Source organism: Salvia splendens, chromosome 5, assembly GCF_004379255.2.
Source record: "Salvia splendens isolate huo1 chromosome 5, SspV2, whole genome shotgun sequence".
In the NCBI taxonomy this organism is placed as follows: Eukaryota; Viridiplantae; Streptophyta; class Magnoliopsida; order Lamiales; family Lamiaceae; genus Salvia; species Salvia splendens.
Genome location: NC_056036.1, coordinates 42615357 through 42631898, shown reverse-complemented (window position 1 = coordinate 42631898; position 16542 = coordinate 42615357). Strand labels below are relative to the sequence as shown.

Genomic DNA, 16542 nt, shown 5'->3' with positions numbered 1-16542 from the left:
CAGTCGGTGACCCGCTCTGATACCATGATAGAAATCCATGGGTTCCATCATAAAACCAATTGGTGATAGGAGGAGTGACCCATGTGATTTATATACTAGTTTCAGTTTTCTTTTAACACCGATATGGAACAGTTATATGTTATTTTTCTAGTTTCAATTGACAACCTCTACTTCTCTATATATATACTCTCTCTTGTCGGCGGCTGAAGGTGAGCGCCAATAACTCCATATTGTCAGTTTATTTTATTTTATTTTATTAGTAAAAAAAGTAAAACCATTATACTATTAGTAATGTTGATTTTTATCGATATCATAACTTTTAAAACTAAACTGGAGTAATGCTTATTTTTTTTCAATCATTATGATCAAAATTAAAGATTATGATAATAAAATCACATCATTTTGTGTATATCAGCCACTTTTAACTCACAATAAAAAAATAATAACGTTGTTTTATAGTTATATTATACTGTCTTTGATCTTTTTATAGTATTGATTTTAATTTTAATTTTTATTATTGTGGGATAATTGCTAAAAATTATAATTTCTATTCCAAATTTAAAATTTGCTGGAAGTTATAGTTATAATAAACATAAATAAAAATAAAATACACGTAATATTCGATATGATGATTATAATTTATAACCTTTGATTTATAATGCTATATTTTAGTGTTTAAATTGAATATTATAGTTATAATAAATAAAAATAAAGATAGCATATGAAAGAAGCAAATTTGCAGTTTTATGCGTTTTGAACACAACAGCATTTGTTATGGAGTGTAATTACATCCCATCATAAGTAATAGTAGTAATAATTTGTAGCGTTTCTTTTTGGATAGTGTAAGTCATTTCATTTTTAGCAAAAAAAAATTGAATAGTATATTCACTAGCTCTTATTTAATTTATTTTTATAACTTTATTTCATTTTCTCTTCTACTTTTTAAACATTATTTTAAAATTTAATGTCTAAAAGAAACATTTTATTCATAGCTGTATAATAGGGTAGAAGAGTAGATTCATCGCTTCCATTTCTTTACCTAATAATTATAGCACTAACAAAATAATATAAAAATTCAATGGACCTTTGAAACCTGGCCAGAGCCATCAAGAAGAAAATCCGCCAATAACTAGGATATTTGCACTTGCTATAAAGATGGTGGTCAACTCAACTCTCAACTTCACAGTTGACCCTTGAGCAATATTTCGCTGTGCAGTATCCCACGACGGCCCATTAGGCACCACCACCGGAGCTTCTTCAAGAAGTTTAGTGATGGGGTGCGTACTAAACAAGCCCAACAGCAATGACGGCCCATCAGCCCAAGGAAGAGTATGAGTTCGGCATTACCAAAGAGTTCGGCCTCAGCCTACAGCTCGGTAAAAGCCAACCTATCAAGCTCTGCTCTCAGGTCGGCAACCAAAGCAGGAGTATGAGTTCGGCATTACCAAAGAGTTCGGCCTCAGCCTACAGCTCGGTAAAAGCCAACCAATCAAGCTCTGCTCTCAGGTCGGCATCAAGCTCTACTCTCAGATCGGCAACCAAAGCAGTTCGGTCTCAGTATTCGACCGAACAAGGAGTTAGTGGACCCATACAGGATGTCCAACACACCCACTACCACGTGGTGTCAACTCAGGCCACGATCGTAGGCCATGACCTACGCTACATCCACGATCTTAGGCCATGACCTACACGACATCCACGACTTAGGGTGGTGATGCAAGCCACGATCTTAGTCCAAGATATAAATAGAACTTAGATCTGATATGAGAAGGTTAAGCTCTCTAGAGATAAAACACCATATAGCAAATAGCAAGTTTGTATTTGTAAGCTGTAGAAAACAGATCAAGCAATACAATCTTGCCCTCCCTTTTTCCCGTGGACGTAGATTTACTTCAGTAAATCGAACCACGTAAATTCTTTGTGTCATAATCTTCATTCTCTACCAGCATTTGCTAACATCAAAAATTCGCGGAACCATCACTGGCGCCGTCTGTGGGAAGCAGAGAACAAAATTTGTGATAAAGCGAATTTTTGATCCATTTTTTTCCACCCAAAAAATGCATACCAGATCGCAGAGTACCCGTATTCCTGCCCGTGAGAACCAGGAGGAAGCCAATCCATCCCATAGGTCTGGGAAACAGCCTAGGGATAAATCCACCACCAGTTCTCATGGCGGAGGAACAAGCCGCTCCAAAAATCGTCCCACTGAGTCTTCCCAGCAGCCCGATTTGAACGAGGCTGTCAAGCTGTTTTTGGCTGAAAAGCAGGAGGAATTCTTAACCTTCCTGCAAAAAAGCCAAAAGCAGCCGGAGACGAAAACGGCGGATTCTCCCTCTCCCTCCATACGAGACAGTCACTACCGCAGTAGTGTCATGTCTTCCAGGAGAAAGAATCCTCGGTACCGGAATCACAGGAGAACTCCATCTCCTCCATACCGACGAGATATCGGATTCGCCGTGTACGGAGCACTGAAGACTCCGTTCTCGGACGACATCACCCGAACTCCCCTACCACAGAACTACCGAACTCCGTCGATGACTTACGACGGGCTCGTGGACCCTCACGATTTCTTGGGGCGCTATCAGTATAACATGGCGAACCAGGGTCTCAACGAGGTCCACATGTGCAAGCTGTTTCCCGAGCTGCTCATCGGGAACGCGAGAAGGTGGTTCGATAGCCTCCCCCAGGGCAGCATCAGATCTTACCGAGATCTAATGGATGCCTTCCACAGGAGGTTCTTTCAGAAAGCGGAAGCCCGAATCACTTCGGCTCAGCTGCTTTCCATTCGTCAAGGTCGCGACGAAAAAATCAGCGACTTTATGACAAGATTCCACAAGGAATGCCTGCAAGTAGACGATCTCAACGATCTGCTTGTCATCTCGGCATTCCAAAATGGAATCCTGCCCGGAGCTCTCTACAGGAAGCTCGTTGAGTGCGGTCCGCAGACAGCTCAGGAAATGTGGGACATTGCGGACCAGTACTCCCGGGCCGATGAGGCAGACCGTCGCAAACGGTCGTTAGACAGCTCATCGTCCCGAGGAGACAGGAGGAAGCCCGATCATAGCGATCAGGGACATCCTCGCCGGACTCCTTTTGGCGATCAGGGACATCCTCGCCGAACTCCTTTTGAAAGGATTCAAAGGACTCCGGTGCAAGACAGATTGGGACCCCGTCTCAATCCCGAGAAGCCGCCCGCTCAGTTCGTACCGCTGAACAAGCCGAGAGCGGAAATTTTCGAACTGCACTCTGACCTGTTCGAAAAGCCAAAGCGGATGACGAAATCAGCCGCGCGCCGACCCCAGGATAACTACTGCTCCTACCATCAAGACCACGGTCACGATACCGAGGAGTGCAGAAACTTGGCTGCAGGTATCGATGTTCTTGTGAGGGCAGGGACATTGAAAAAATACCAAAGCAAGCAGTCAAAGAAGAATAAGAAGCAGAGAGGGGCGAACTGCGCTCCTCAGGATCCGAAAAGGCAGCCGGATCCCGAAGACGATGACGAGCCGCAATATGATGGAGTAATCCTGACTATTGACGCTCTCCCTGCCGGGAAGACCAAGTCGTCCCTGAAGTCAGAGCGCAGGGGCTCCAATCGAGAGGAGCCAACGCATAAAAGGCTGAAGCAGGACGAAGTGATTACGTTCTCGGATGTTGATCCCGTCCCGGCCATCTCTCCTCACCAAGACGCCATTGTCATCCAAGCCGGAGTGGCAAACAAACTGATCCACAGGGTGTTTGTGGATACAGGAGCGTCAGTCAGCATTCTTTTTAAAGAGTGCTTCGACAAACTAGAAGTGGACCCAGCTCGGCTCAGCCCGGCTCCGCTTCCCCTGAAGAGCTTCGCCCAGGAGGACACCCGCCCTGAAGGTATTATCAGCCTTCCGATCACGGTGGGGAAAGCGCCTACTAGCTCCAGTACGATGATTGAGTTTTTCGTGGTGAAAGCTCGGTCCCCGTACAACGTCATCCTGGGAAGAGACTGGCTCAACACAGTTCGGGCCATTTGCTCCACTTATCACCTCACCATCAAGATCCCTACTAAAGGAGGGATAGCGGTCATCCGAGGTGACCAAAAGAGAGCAAAGGAATGTCTGCAAATTGCGCTTAGAAGTGCCGAGCATTCAGATCGGCACCACCAAGCATAGCAATCACAGCAGCCGGAGTCAGAGGCAATGACCGAAGTCATACCGGAGCCGAATTCGATGACAGTTCAGCTGTACGAAGACGATCCATCCAGAACGGTTAAGATCGGCTTCGCGGGAACGCCTCTACTTCGGGAAAAAACCATCCAGCTCCTCAAGGAGTACAAAGACGTCTTTGCATGGTCTCCGTTGGACATGACCGGAGTGCCCCCCGAGGTAATCACTCATCGTTTAAATATTGATCCTTCGGTCCGGCCGATAAAACAGAAGCAAAGACTCTTTGCGGCAGAACGAAGTCAAGTCATCCATGACGAAGTCCGTCAATTATTGAAGGCGGATGTGTTATTCGAAGTGAAGTATCCTTCGTGGGTGGCCAATCCTGTCATGATCAAGAAAAAGGAAGGAGGATGGCGGATGTGCATAGATTTCACCGATCTAAATAAGCACTGTCCCAAAGATTGCTATCCCCTTCCGAACATAGATAAAAAAGTAGAAGCTCTGATAGGCTTTGAAATTTTTTGTTTTCTTGATCTATACAAAGGATACCATCAGGTTTTAATGGATGAGATTGACGCTTCAAAAACGGCCTTCATTACTGACTTCGGCATTTTCGCTTATAAAAAGATGCCATTCGGTTTAAAGAATGCCGGAGCCACTTATCAAAGGATGGTAGACAAGCTTTTTCGGCACCTGATTGGAAAGGAGGTCGAAGTGTATGTTGACGATATAGTCGTCAAGAGCAAAAGCACCTCGGAGTACGAGCACAACCTCAAGTCCACTCTCAACGTGCTCAAGAAAGCCAACCTCAAACTTAATCCCCAAAAATGTACCTTTTTGGTAGATTCGGGAAAGTTTCTGGGTTGTTGGGTTTCAAAAGACGGACTCAAGGCAAACCCCTCAAAAGTTCAAGTCGTTCAGAACATGGCAATGCCGAAGTCCATACATGACGTGCAAAGGCTAACCGGATGTCTAGCCGCACTGAGTCGATTCCTTTCCCAAGCAGCCGAAAAGCAACTGCCGTTCTTCAAGGTGTTGAAAAAGGCACCAAAGTTCGAGTGGGGAGCCGAGCAGAAAAGGGCCTTTGACGAGCTCAAAAGTTATCTAGCCGAGCTTCCTATTCTCTCTGCTCCAGCCGAAGCCGAAGTACTATTCTTATACTTAGCGGCATCGGATCAAACCATCAGCGCGGTGCTTGTACGAGAAGAAGGCCTAAAGCAGCTTCCCATCTATTTACAAGCCGAGCATTAAGAGGTCCAGAAACCAGGTATCAACCTCTGGAAAAGATTGCTCTAGCATTAGTAAATGCAGCAAGGAGACTGCGGCCATACTTCTATGCTCACAAGGTATGCGTCTTAACTGATCTGCCACTTCGGCAAGTGTTGACCAAACCAGAAGCATCAGGCAGAATCGCCAAGTGGGCTATAGAGTTGGGAGAGCACACAATTGAATATCTACCTCGGAAAGCCATCAAGGGACAAGCCTTGGCGGATTTTCTTGCAGAAGCGAAGTTCGATCAAGCAATTCCTGTTATTGCCGAACAGAAGAATTCTGCCAATGCCGAACTAGCACAGCCCTTGGAATCCGAAGTAGAACCGCCGGACTGCTGGAGCGGATTCGTAGATGGAGCTTCAAACAAGATGGGAAGTGGAGCTGGTATTTTACTTGTCGCTCCCGACGGACACAAGGTAACCTACTCACTTCGTTTCCTATTCCCCACTACTAATAATGAAGCCGAGTACGAAGCCCTCCTGGCCGGACTCCAGTTAGCGCAAAGTCTGCTCGTCAAATCTCTCAAAGTCCATTGTGATTCACAAGTCATAGTAAATCACATGTTGGGTACAAGTGAAGCTCGTGACGAGAGAATGAAGAAGTATTTGGACAAAGCGCGAAGCATCAGCCGAAGTTTCTCCTATTTTCGGATAATCCGCATTCCCAGAGCGGAAAATAGCCGAGCAGATGCCTTAAGTAAGTTGGCCTCAGATCCGAGCTCAAAGGCGGAAGAATTAATGCATCGAAGCATTGATGAAGCCGAGGTACATTCAGTATCCAGCTCGCCGAACTGGATGACGCCGATCTTGCAGTATCTGGATCAAGGACAATTGCCCGAGGATAAGAGAGAAGCTCGGAAGATCACGTGCCGAGCTCTTCGGTACGAACTTCATGAAGGAGTCCTCTTTAGAAAGTCTTACCTCCAGCCGTTATTGCGGTGCGTAGGACCAGAAGAGACGGACTACATCCTCAGAGAAGTTCATGAAGGATCGTGCGGTAGCCACATCGGAGCCAGAGCTTTAGCAAAAAAAGTTCTGAGATGGGGATATTATTGGCCAACCATGGTACAAGAGGCAGTGCAGCTCGTCAAGAAGTGTACGAAGTGCCAAATTCATGCAAATGTCCCAAGGATGCCGCAGACCGATCTATACACTATGCAAAGCCCTTGGCCTTTCATGCAATGGGGCATAGACATAGTGGGACCACTTCCTCAAGCTCCTCGGCAAATGAAATTCCTTATCGTTGCCGTGGACTACTTCACGAAGTGGGTGGAGGCTGAACCATTAGCTACGATAACGAGCTCAAAGGCATTGGACTTCGTCTGGAAGAACATAGTGTGCCGATTTGGCATACCCCACATCCTCATCTCGGATAATGGGACTCAGTTCACCGACAAGACGTTCAAGAATTGGTGCCAAGAGCTGAACATTCAACAGCGGTTCACTTCGGTCTCCCATCCCCAAGCAAACGGACAAACGGAAGTAACGAACCGGATTCTGGTGAAAGGGTTAAAAGCTCGGTTAGAACAAGCCAAAGGACAATGGGTAGAAAATCTCCCTCAAGTCCTATGGTCCTACCGAACTACACCCAAATCCTCCAACGGTGAAACTCCGTATAGTCTGGTGTACGGCACTGAAGCCGTAATTCCGGTGGAGATCGGCGTACCCAGTCCCCGAACTCTAAATTTCTCCTCAGAAATGAATGACGACGGACTGAGAGCAGAACTAGATCTCGCCGAAGAAAGAAGAGAATTGGCGTGCATAAAAGCAGCCAAGTATAAGGAGCAAGTAGCCCGGTATTATAACCAAAGGGTGAAAAAGCTTCAATTTCAAGTGGGAGATCTCGTCTTGAGAAACAACGAAGTAAGCCGAGCAGAAAAGCTGGGCAAACTCGAACCCACATGGGAGGGTCCATATCGGGTGTCAGAAGTCCTCGGCAAAGGGTCTTATAAATTGACTCACATGTCAGGAGAACAAGTACCCCGAACCTGGCACATCTCCAACCTCAAGAAGTTCCACTTGTAAGAGACAGTCCGGTCAGTCCGTCTCGTGTCTAGTTCGGTCATAGGGGTATATGTTTTTATTTGTTTGTTTCTTACTTGCACCTTTTACTTGTCGTTTTATAAAAGGTTTAAAGTCTTTTTCTTTCGTCTTTTTCATTTTTTCCCTATGTGTTTTGTCTCTATGTGCTTGTCGTCTCTTACAAATGGTACCAAGGTATATCGTTCTTTAAAGACTGATCCCCTTTTTAGATCGATTATTAAAGACTATTGTGAGTCCAAGCTTCAGGAGGATATAAGACCACAAGTCAGCTTAACAAGCAGTCCGTCTGAAACGAACTGCAATAAGCCAACGATTGTGAGTCCAAGCTTCCAAGGAGGATACAAGACCGCAATTCAGCTTAACAAGCACTTCGTCTGAAACGAACTGCAATAAGGGAAAGTCCGATCCACGCGATAAACCTCGCCGAATTAGGACGACCAAGTTCGGTCAAAGAAGTTTACCTCATAAGACCGGGGACGACCATGTCTGGTCAAAGAGGTTTACTGCATAAGACCACTTCGGTTAACTGGGAAAGTCCGATCCACGCGATAAAACTCGCCGAATTAGGACAAGGGAAAGTTCGATCCCGGCGACAAAAATCGCCAAATTAGAACACAAACCAAGTCTGGTCAAAGATGTTTATTTCATCAGACCAAAGACGAGTCCGGTCAAAGATGTTTATTTCATCGGACCAAAGACGAGTCCGGTCAAAGATGTTTATTTCATCGGACCAAAGACGAGTCCGGTCAAAGATGTTTATTTCATCAGACCAAAGACGAGTCCGGTCAAAGATGTTTATTTCATCGGACCAAAGACGAGTCCGGTCAAAGATGTTTATTTCATCAGACCAAAGACGAGTCCGGTCAAAGATGTCTATTTCATCAGACCAAAGACGAGTCCGGTCAAAGATGTTTATTTCATCAGACCAAAGACGAGTCCGGTCAAAGAAGTTTACTTCATAAGACCAAGGACCAAGTCCGGTCAAAGAAGTTTACTTCATAAGACCGAGGACAAGTACGATGAAATTTTTTCGCTAAACTGTAAATACAGTGTTAGAAGCGAAAACAAAATTTCATTTTTCAAATCTTGTTCGGCATACAACTCAGCTACCCTACAAAATGGCGTTACGCTATTACAAAGGACTATTCTACTATCCAGGGTTGCTGAAGTTAAGCCACCTATCTGCAAAATCCTCTGGAAGCCGAGTTCGGTTGTTCCGAGCAGATGAAGAATAAGCAGGTCGACGAGATGCTATCCTCGACCCAACGCCTCTTCCCCGAGCCCGAGAAGTCCTAACACCTCGGCGATGAAGAGTCTCTGCAATAATCATCTGCTGATCTTGCTCGCTCATAGTCACAACTCCTCGGCGAATTTCAGTCCGTCCCTGTCTTGACGATTCCGGTTGCTCCTGAGCCCGTTCTCGTCTTGACGTTTCCGGCTGTTCCGGAGTTCGTTGTTGACTGGAAGTAGGATTTTGAACAAGGGAACCAGAGGCTTGATCTGGAGTGCGAGCATCTGTTGGCACGACATGCCGAAGGAATCTTTCTATGGAGGGGCGCCGAGAAAGAACAATGTCGTACCGAGAAGCCCAGCGCCGTAATGATTTCACAACTTGGTGGCAAGCCGAGCTCTCCAGCGCATTGTTCCTCCGGAGTACATGATATTCCTCCCACAGTTCGTCAACTCGACTCTGAACATCCGAGATGGTCAATCCCCCGCGCACACGGATGTAATCCTCGTACGCAGTCCTCTCAGCAACGGTCGTATTCAGCTCGGCCTCCAGATCTTTCTTATCGGACTCTAAGTCCTTGATATCGGCCTCCAGCTTCACTAAACGAGCCAGAAGCTCGTCATTCTTCGTCTGATCGGCTATAGCTCTTCTCTCAGCTTCGTCCAGAGCCGAAGAGTACAGCCGTTTCCAGTGAAGTATCTCCATCTCCTTGGGTACAAAGCAGCTATATTAGTTCGGCAGCTGTACCGAGCAGATAGTAAAATACAACAGGAATAAAGGCGAGTACGAAAAGCTATACGAAGACAAGTGTAGAAAATTTTTCATTCACAAGGAAAATTTTTTACACTAGGGCTTCAAGGCCATTTTACAAGGAAGAAACTAGACTAAGAGAAGGGAGACGAAATCATACTCCGCCAGCTTCGTCTCCGGCTCCTCGGTCTGGTACAGCTTCTTTCTCCTGGGCTACCTCAGCCTCAGCCTCGCCTCCTGCCGGCCTCGCCTCCGCCTCCTGATCGGCCTCCTTCTCCGGATGCCCGGCCCGCTCGACTTCGGACTCCAGCTCCAGCGGCTCGGCCTCACCCTCTCCGTTGTAAGTCGAAGCGGGTGAAACGGGTCCCACGGAGGCAAAGATAGCCTCCAGGTTCTCGTCCCGATCAGCTCGACAACTCCGGACTCGGTCTGCAGAAAGCAGGACCGAGGATGAAGCGAGCTCCTCAAGGAGCGGCAGATTCTGAAGCCGAGCTGCTATCTCTCGGCTGTACAGAGGCAGCACGACGTCGGCCCCCTGCTCGCCCTTATCGGTAATTAGCCTCACCAGACTACCGACAAAGGCCGAGAACTGGCTGCTCAAAAAGAGTTTCTCCGTGTAAACACGGAGAGCCTCCCCTTGGGCAACCACGGCAGCAGCATCGCTCCGCTTCGTCTGCTCTCGCTGGATGACGAGCTGGTTTTTGGCAAACTGAGCTTCATCCTGGGCCGAAATCCTAGCAGCTCTGGCCTTCTCAAAGTTAGCCTCAGCCTGTTCGGCCCGATGACAAGCAGCCGCCAACTTCCTCTGCATCTCGGCATAGTCATTGGACGCTTTGGAGAGTTCGACGGCGACGAGCTTGGAGAGCATATCGTTCCTCTGAAAATGAATAAAGAAAAAAGTCAACAAAGGGACCACAAAAAATACAGAAAAAAAGCAAGGCCAGAAAATCAAGAAGAGAATTCACCTCGGCGAAGTCCGTGGGCCATAAAAACGGCTCACAGATATGTTCCGAAGGAGGCGCCAAGACCACGTCTTTCTCTGGCGCTCTCGGGGGCTTCTGGGCCTTCCCCCTCCCCTTTGCCGAAGTTGACTCCGGCTTCTTCGGATCCGAAGAGGTTTTTTGCCTTTTCGGAGTCCTCTCGGCATCAGACGCCGAGCTGGTGGTTTTCGGCCTCTCCGGCTCCTTGGACTCCGAAGATTTTCGGGTAGCCTTGTTCAGCATGAACACTGCCAAAAAGCAAGAAAGCAAGGTTAGTTTTCTTCGTTAAAGCAGTAGAACATAAAGGTAAAGAGAAATCCTCACCCTCGGCCTCTTCGTCCGAAGACGAGATGTCGAACACGACGTCGCCCTTGACGAGCTCAGACTCCGTGTATTGTTTCCTAACTATGGGAATCTTGTTGAGCTCGTCATCGAGCTCGGCCAATGGTTCTAACCGAGGGTGAGGAATCACGGACTTCGGCCCTCTCCAGGGGAAGCCCGGAGCCGTTGTCCTATTATAAAAAAAGAAGCGGTTTTGCCATTTCGGCCACTTGGTTTTGCAGAATGCCCTAAAAGGCTGTAAGGGGATCAAGTAAAACCAAGATCCCTTCCTTTTAAATTGGAAAAAATTAAGGATTGCCCGCAGAGACAGATCCTTATCTAACCTACGGAGTTCGGCAGCAAAAGCCGACAAGTGCCTCCAAGAATTCGGAGTCACCTGACCTAAAGGGAGTTGAAAAAAATCAAGAAGCTCTACAAAAGGTGGGGGAAGAGGGAAACGAAGCCCGCATTCTAAGCAGGCTTCGTAAACGGTGGCATAACCCTCCGGCGGGTCGTTAGCCCTATGATCATCGTCGGGAACCACCGCCTTCCCCCCAGGAAAAGAGTATTTTTCGTAAAGGGATATCACAGTATCCTTGCTCAAGATACTGTGAAAATACTCTACGGTCTTCTCCCCGGATTCTTTCCGGCTAGAAGACCCCTTACCCCCTTTTCTACCGCTACCAGACTCAGACGAAGAAGAAGCAGACATGGTTCTTACTCTTTGAAAGTTTGAAGAAATCCTGAGGAAATTTTTGAAAGCGGAAGGAAATTTTTCACGCAAAAGATAGAGAGTGCAGAAGAAGCCAATAGCAAAGGTGTTCAAATGATGAAGAAAGGCGGTATTTATCAGATTTGGAAAAGATTTCAAATCATCGCACCGTTTCATATCCCACCTTTTCAGGATTCGACGGCCGGATTTTACTGTCGCATTTAATGCCGCATTTAATGCAGTCACGCGCAGGGCACGTCCCCTGACTTCAGCCTCCCCCGTACCCTTTTCCAGAATGCCGAAGTGACTCGCTTCGCCGAAGTGATTCACTTCGCTTTTCGGGGGGGGTAGTGATGGGGTGCGTACTAAACAAGCCCAACAGCAATGACGGCCCATCAGCCCAAGGAAGAGTATGAGTTCGGCATTACCAAAGAGTTCGGCCTCAGCCTACAGCTCGGTAAAAGCCAACCTATCAAGCTCTGCTCTCAGGTCGGCAACCAAAGCAGGAGTATGAGTTCGGCATTACCAAAGAGTTCGGCCTCAGCCTACAGCTCGGTAAAAGCCAACCAATCAAGCTCTGCTCTCAGGTCGGCATCAAGCTCTACTCTCAGATCGGCAACCAAAGCAGTTCGGTCTCAGTATTCGACCGAACAAGGAGTTAGTGGACCCATACAGGATGTCCAACACACCCACTACCACGTGGTGTCAACTCAGGCCACGATCGTAGGCCATGACCTACGCTACATCCACGATCTTAGGCCATGACCTACACGACATCCACGACTTAGGGTGGTGATGCAAGCCACGATCTTAGTCCAAGATATAAATAGAACTTAGATCTGATATGAGAAGGTTAAGCTCTCTAGAGATAAAACACCATATAGCAAATAGCAAGTTTGTATTTGTAAGCTGTAGAAAACAGATCAAGCAATACAATCTTGCCCTCCCTTTTTCCCGTGGACGTAGATTTACTTCAGTAAATCGAACCACGTAAATTCTTTGTGTCATAATCTTCATTCTCTACCAGCATTTGCTAACATCAAAAATTCGCGGAACCATCATTTAGATAACTCCTCGATCTTCTTTAGAGAAGAAGCTTCTCTTTTCCGCAGCTCGTCATTTTCCTGAAGAACGTTCTGCAGTTCGTTTTCCCTTTCCATCAGACCCTCTTTCAGTCTCATGCTCTCAGCCTTTGCTTCACTAAGGACTCCCTTTAGGTAAATGGCTTCCGACTCAGCTTCTTTAAACGAACTTCTCCAACGTCCCTCCTCTTCTCGTGTTGCACAAGCTTCTTCCTCAGCCATTTTTAGCAGATTGACCAGCCTGTTGATTTCACTTTCAACACATGATTTCTCCTCTTCAGATTTCTTGATAGAGTTCATCAAATGAAGCTCCCTCTGCTCCCACTCATCTCTCGAGTTCTGGTGATCACGCTTGGACTGTTCGATTGAACCAGTCAGCGCATCAATTTCTTGTCTCGCGTCACCAACCATGCTTTCATACTTCTCGTTTGTTTCTTTGAGAACCAGCTTCAGATCCTCTATTTGTGTTTCATAGTTTTCGTGCTCAACTTGAAACGACAACAGCTTTTCTTTCGCATCTCTTGCTTCTGCAGAAACTTCATGTAATGCCGATGCTAGGCTTTCTAACGCCCTCTTGCTTTTCTCCTCTTCGTCTCTCGAATTTCCCAACTCGTTTATGAGTTTGTTCTTTTCTTCCAACAGAGTTTGCACATTTTCAGCTGCAAGCTTCTCGTTGTTTAAAGAGTGAGCTTTTTCTTCTTTCAAAGTCTCAACCTCCGACCTCAGAGATTCAACCTTCTTCGCCATTTCCGAAGCTTCTTCTTTCGCGAGGTCAAGGAGGATATCCGACTCCTCTAGATCCCTTTTCTGCCTTTCGATTGAGATTTCCAGCAAGACCACCTTTTCCTTAAGCGATCCAATCTGTGATTCTGTATCATGCAAAGAATCATTATATCCTTCCAGCTGTTTTATCACAGTTTCCAGTGATTCTGATGCAGATCTCTCCAATCTCTTGGCTTGCTCAGCTTGAGATGCTAATTCCTCAACTTTTTCTTGCAACTGATCCACTCTGCTACGAGCATACGACTCGCCCCTTTTTGCAGCCTTGAGGTCAACATTAAGTTGACCTAAGATAGCCTCTTTTTCTGCCAATTTCTCCTCCAGCATCTCAGCCTTTTCAAGCTGTGTCTCCAGGGAATCTATCTCCAATTTCAGTTCTGATACAATTCTCTCTTTCGCACTTACCACCGTTTCGACTCTAGAATCGAGCACAAATTTCAAATGGACCAACATCAGCTGAAAGAGCTTCAACTTTTTGGGCATGAGCCTCTGCTATTTTCGTTGCATCGTCTACACGCTGCAGTGCCTGGTCTTTTGCCTCACCTATCTGAGCCAGTTCTTCCTTCACCTTCGGAATTTCCTGAGTGGCGGAAAGAAGAGCAGCAACGTCCGCTGCATGCTCGTCCCTTAACTTTTCGAGCTCTCTCCGCCATTCCTCCTCGTTTTTCTGAGCAGCTTCAATGCCGGCCTGCTCCATCTCAACTGCTCGAAACTTCTCAATCTCAGAATTCTCTTCTGCTCGTTTCTGAGCAATCAAGGCATCCCGGAGCTTCTCGTTCGCTTCCTCAGCCAATCTCTGGGTTTCTTTCAATTCATCAAGAGCCTTCTCCTTTTCACTCTGAGCCAAAACTAGCTTCTCCTCAGCCTTCTTAAGCTCTTCCTTAGCTAGAATCAATTCAGGCTGAACTTCAGCTGGTTTCGAAACACGAGTCACCTTTTTCTGCGAATTAACAAAGAATTCTGATCAAACAAATACTCGTTTTTCTCATTCACAATCTAGATAGATGCATCAAATTCATTTCTTATGCTGAAGCCTCATATTTGCATCCAAAAATTGCAAATTGCTTGTCAAAATCCATCATCAAATACAACCAAATACTAAGACTTACTTCAGGCTAGGTGGTGAGCTTGGGCGACCGGCGCTCGACGGCCGGCTTCAACGGAACAGATCTCGGGGAGCGATCAGCTGAGAGGCGAGAGCTTTGCAGGGGAGAAGCTGCATCCGCATTGGATTTTGCTGCTCCCCTGCTGCTAGCCTTGCTCACTCGAGTAGTTGCCATTGATGCTTTAGCAGGAGCTCCAGATACAGCAGATCTATAGTCCAGCAGCAATCTTGAGTTGTCACGAAATCAAACCTCATTTCATATCAAAATCGAGCACACAAGATCAACACAGTTCATCAATTTTCACACAAATCAGCAAGTATAATCCAGCTAACATGAACTTCACCTGTCTCGTAAGAGTTACATACACATCACACGACAATAAATTGAATAATTATGAAAATCAGAAAGCATCAAAACGCAGCATTTCGAAATTAAGGATTCCAACGGCATAATTCAATCATTCACACAAATCAGCAAGTATAATCCAGCTAACATGAACTTCACCTGTCTCGTAAGAGTTACATACACATCACACGACAATAAATTGAACAATTACGAAAATCAGAGAGTATCAAAACGCAACACTTCGAAATTAAGGATTCCGACGGAAGAATTCCGAAAATCAAAACTGAATTTCTAAATGAAAACACCGGATCAATGAACGGTGATTGAACGGTGCATTTCGGCCGATTGAACTATGATCTACTTAAAAAAAAGAATCACGCATCAGATCGGCGCAAAACAAAAATCTGAGTGGTGGGGAACGGCCAGCTGCGTCCGATAGTGATTCGTTGGGTGGGGAACGAGCGAGAATCAATGAAATGCAGGCATTTTGCGTCTCCGTAGATGAGAACATAAATCTGAGTGCGAGTTTGTAAAGGTGTTTGTATGCGAATTACAGTTTGTAGAGAGAGAAAGGAGGGAAATGTAGAGAGAGAAATAGATATGGAAGTGGGGAAGAAGTTACTGAAAAAAGATGATTTTGGAATGGTATAGTCTGTATACCGATTTCACAGCAACCTCTACTTCTCTCTATATATATATTCTCTCTCTGGTCGGCGGCTGAAGGTGAGCCAAAAAACTCCATACTGTCAGTTTATTTTATTTTACATTTTCTTTTTGTGTTTACAATAAAATAAAATAAAAATATTAGTAAAAAGAAACATTATTTTATAAATATTACTAATAAAAATATTAGTAAAAATATTTTATTTTACTATCTCTTATTTAATTTATTTTCATAACTTTATTTTATTTTCTCTTCTACTTTTTAAACATTATTTTAAAATTTAATGTCTAAAAGAAACATTTTATTCATAGCGGGATGGAGTAGAGGAGTAGATTCGTCGCTTCCATTTCTTTACCTAATAATTATAGTACTAACAAAAATAGCTCTATAGCGACACCTTTATTTTTTTTTGTAAAATTCAAATACACTAGGAGTACCTATTTATTATGCACAACACAAAAATGAAAATAGATTCAAATACACGTTTCCCTTTCCTATCATGGGATATGGGCTCCACACACTTTACAAATATATGAGAAATAGAATTAATTGCTATACATATTATTTTACAAATAGGGTAAATTGCTACAAATAGGGTAAATTGCTTCAAAAGTCGTAAACTTTGCCAAAAGTTTGGTATTTCCCGTAAACTTTAAAAGTTGCATGAAAAGTCATGAACTTTACATTTGAGTGCCGATTTCCCGTGTCGGGTATTCCGGCCACCCGGATGCTGACGTGTAAATTTTGTGATGAAGTGGCGGATGATTAGGATACTGACTAGGCATTAAATACTTTTTTCCTTTTAAATTTTCTTCATTTCCCTTCCCCTAATCTTAACACTTAAACGTAAAATTGCAAAATCTCAAGCCCCATTTCGCTAGGGCAAAATCACACCCAAACTCACTTCCCACAAAAACTCAAATTCACTTCTTCTCCACAGCATCCGGCTAACGACCTCGCGGCTAGCGTGACCGCGCGGTGACGGGGCGGCGACGACCTCTGCATCCGATGGCGCCGCCGACTGCGTAAGTCCTTCTTCTAAATGTCGACTTTTCATGACTTCAAATTGCCTCTAAATGTCGACTTCCCGTGAACATTCGACGGCAATTTCCCGT

General features: G+C 45.4%; 1 pseudogene; it reads right to left on the bottom strand.

Annotated features, from left to right (window-relative positions):
* Positions 1-12395: 12395 nt before the first annotated feature.
* LOC121801972 lies at positions 12396-14661 on the bottom strand (annotated as a pseudogene).
* Between the last annotated feature and the right edge of the window lie 1881 nt (positions 14662-16542).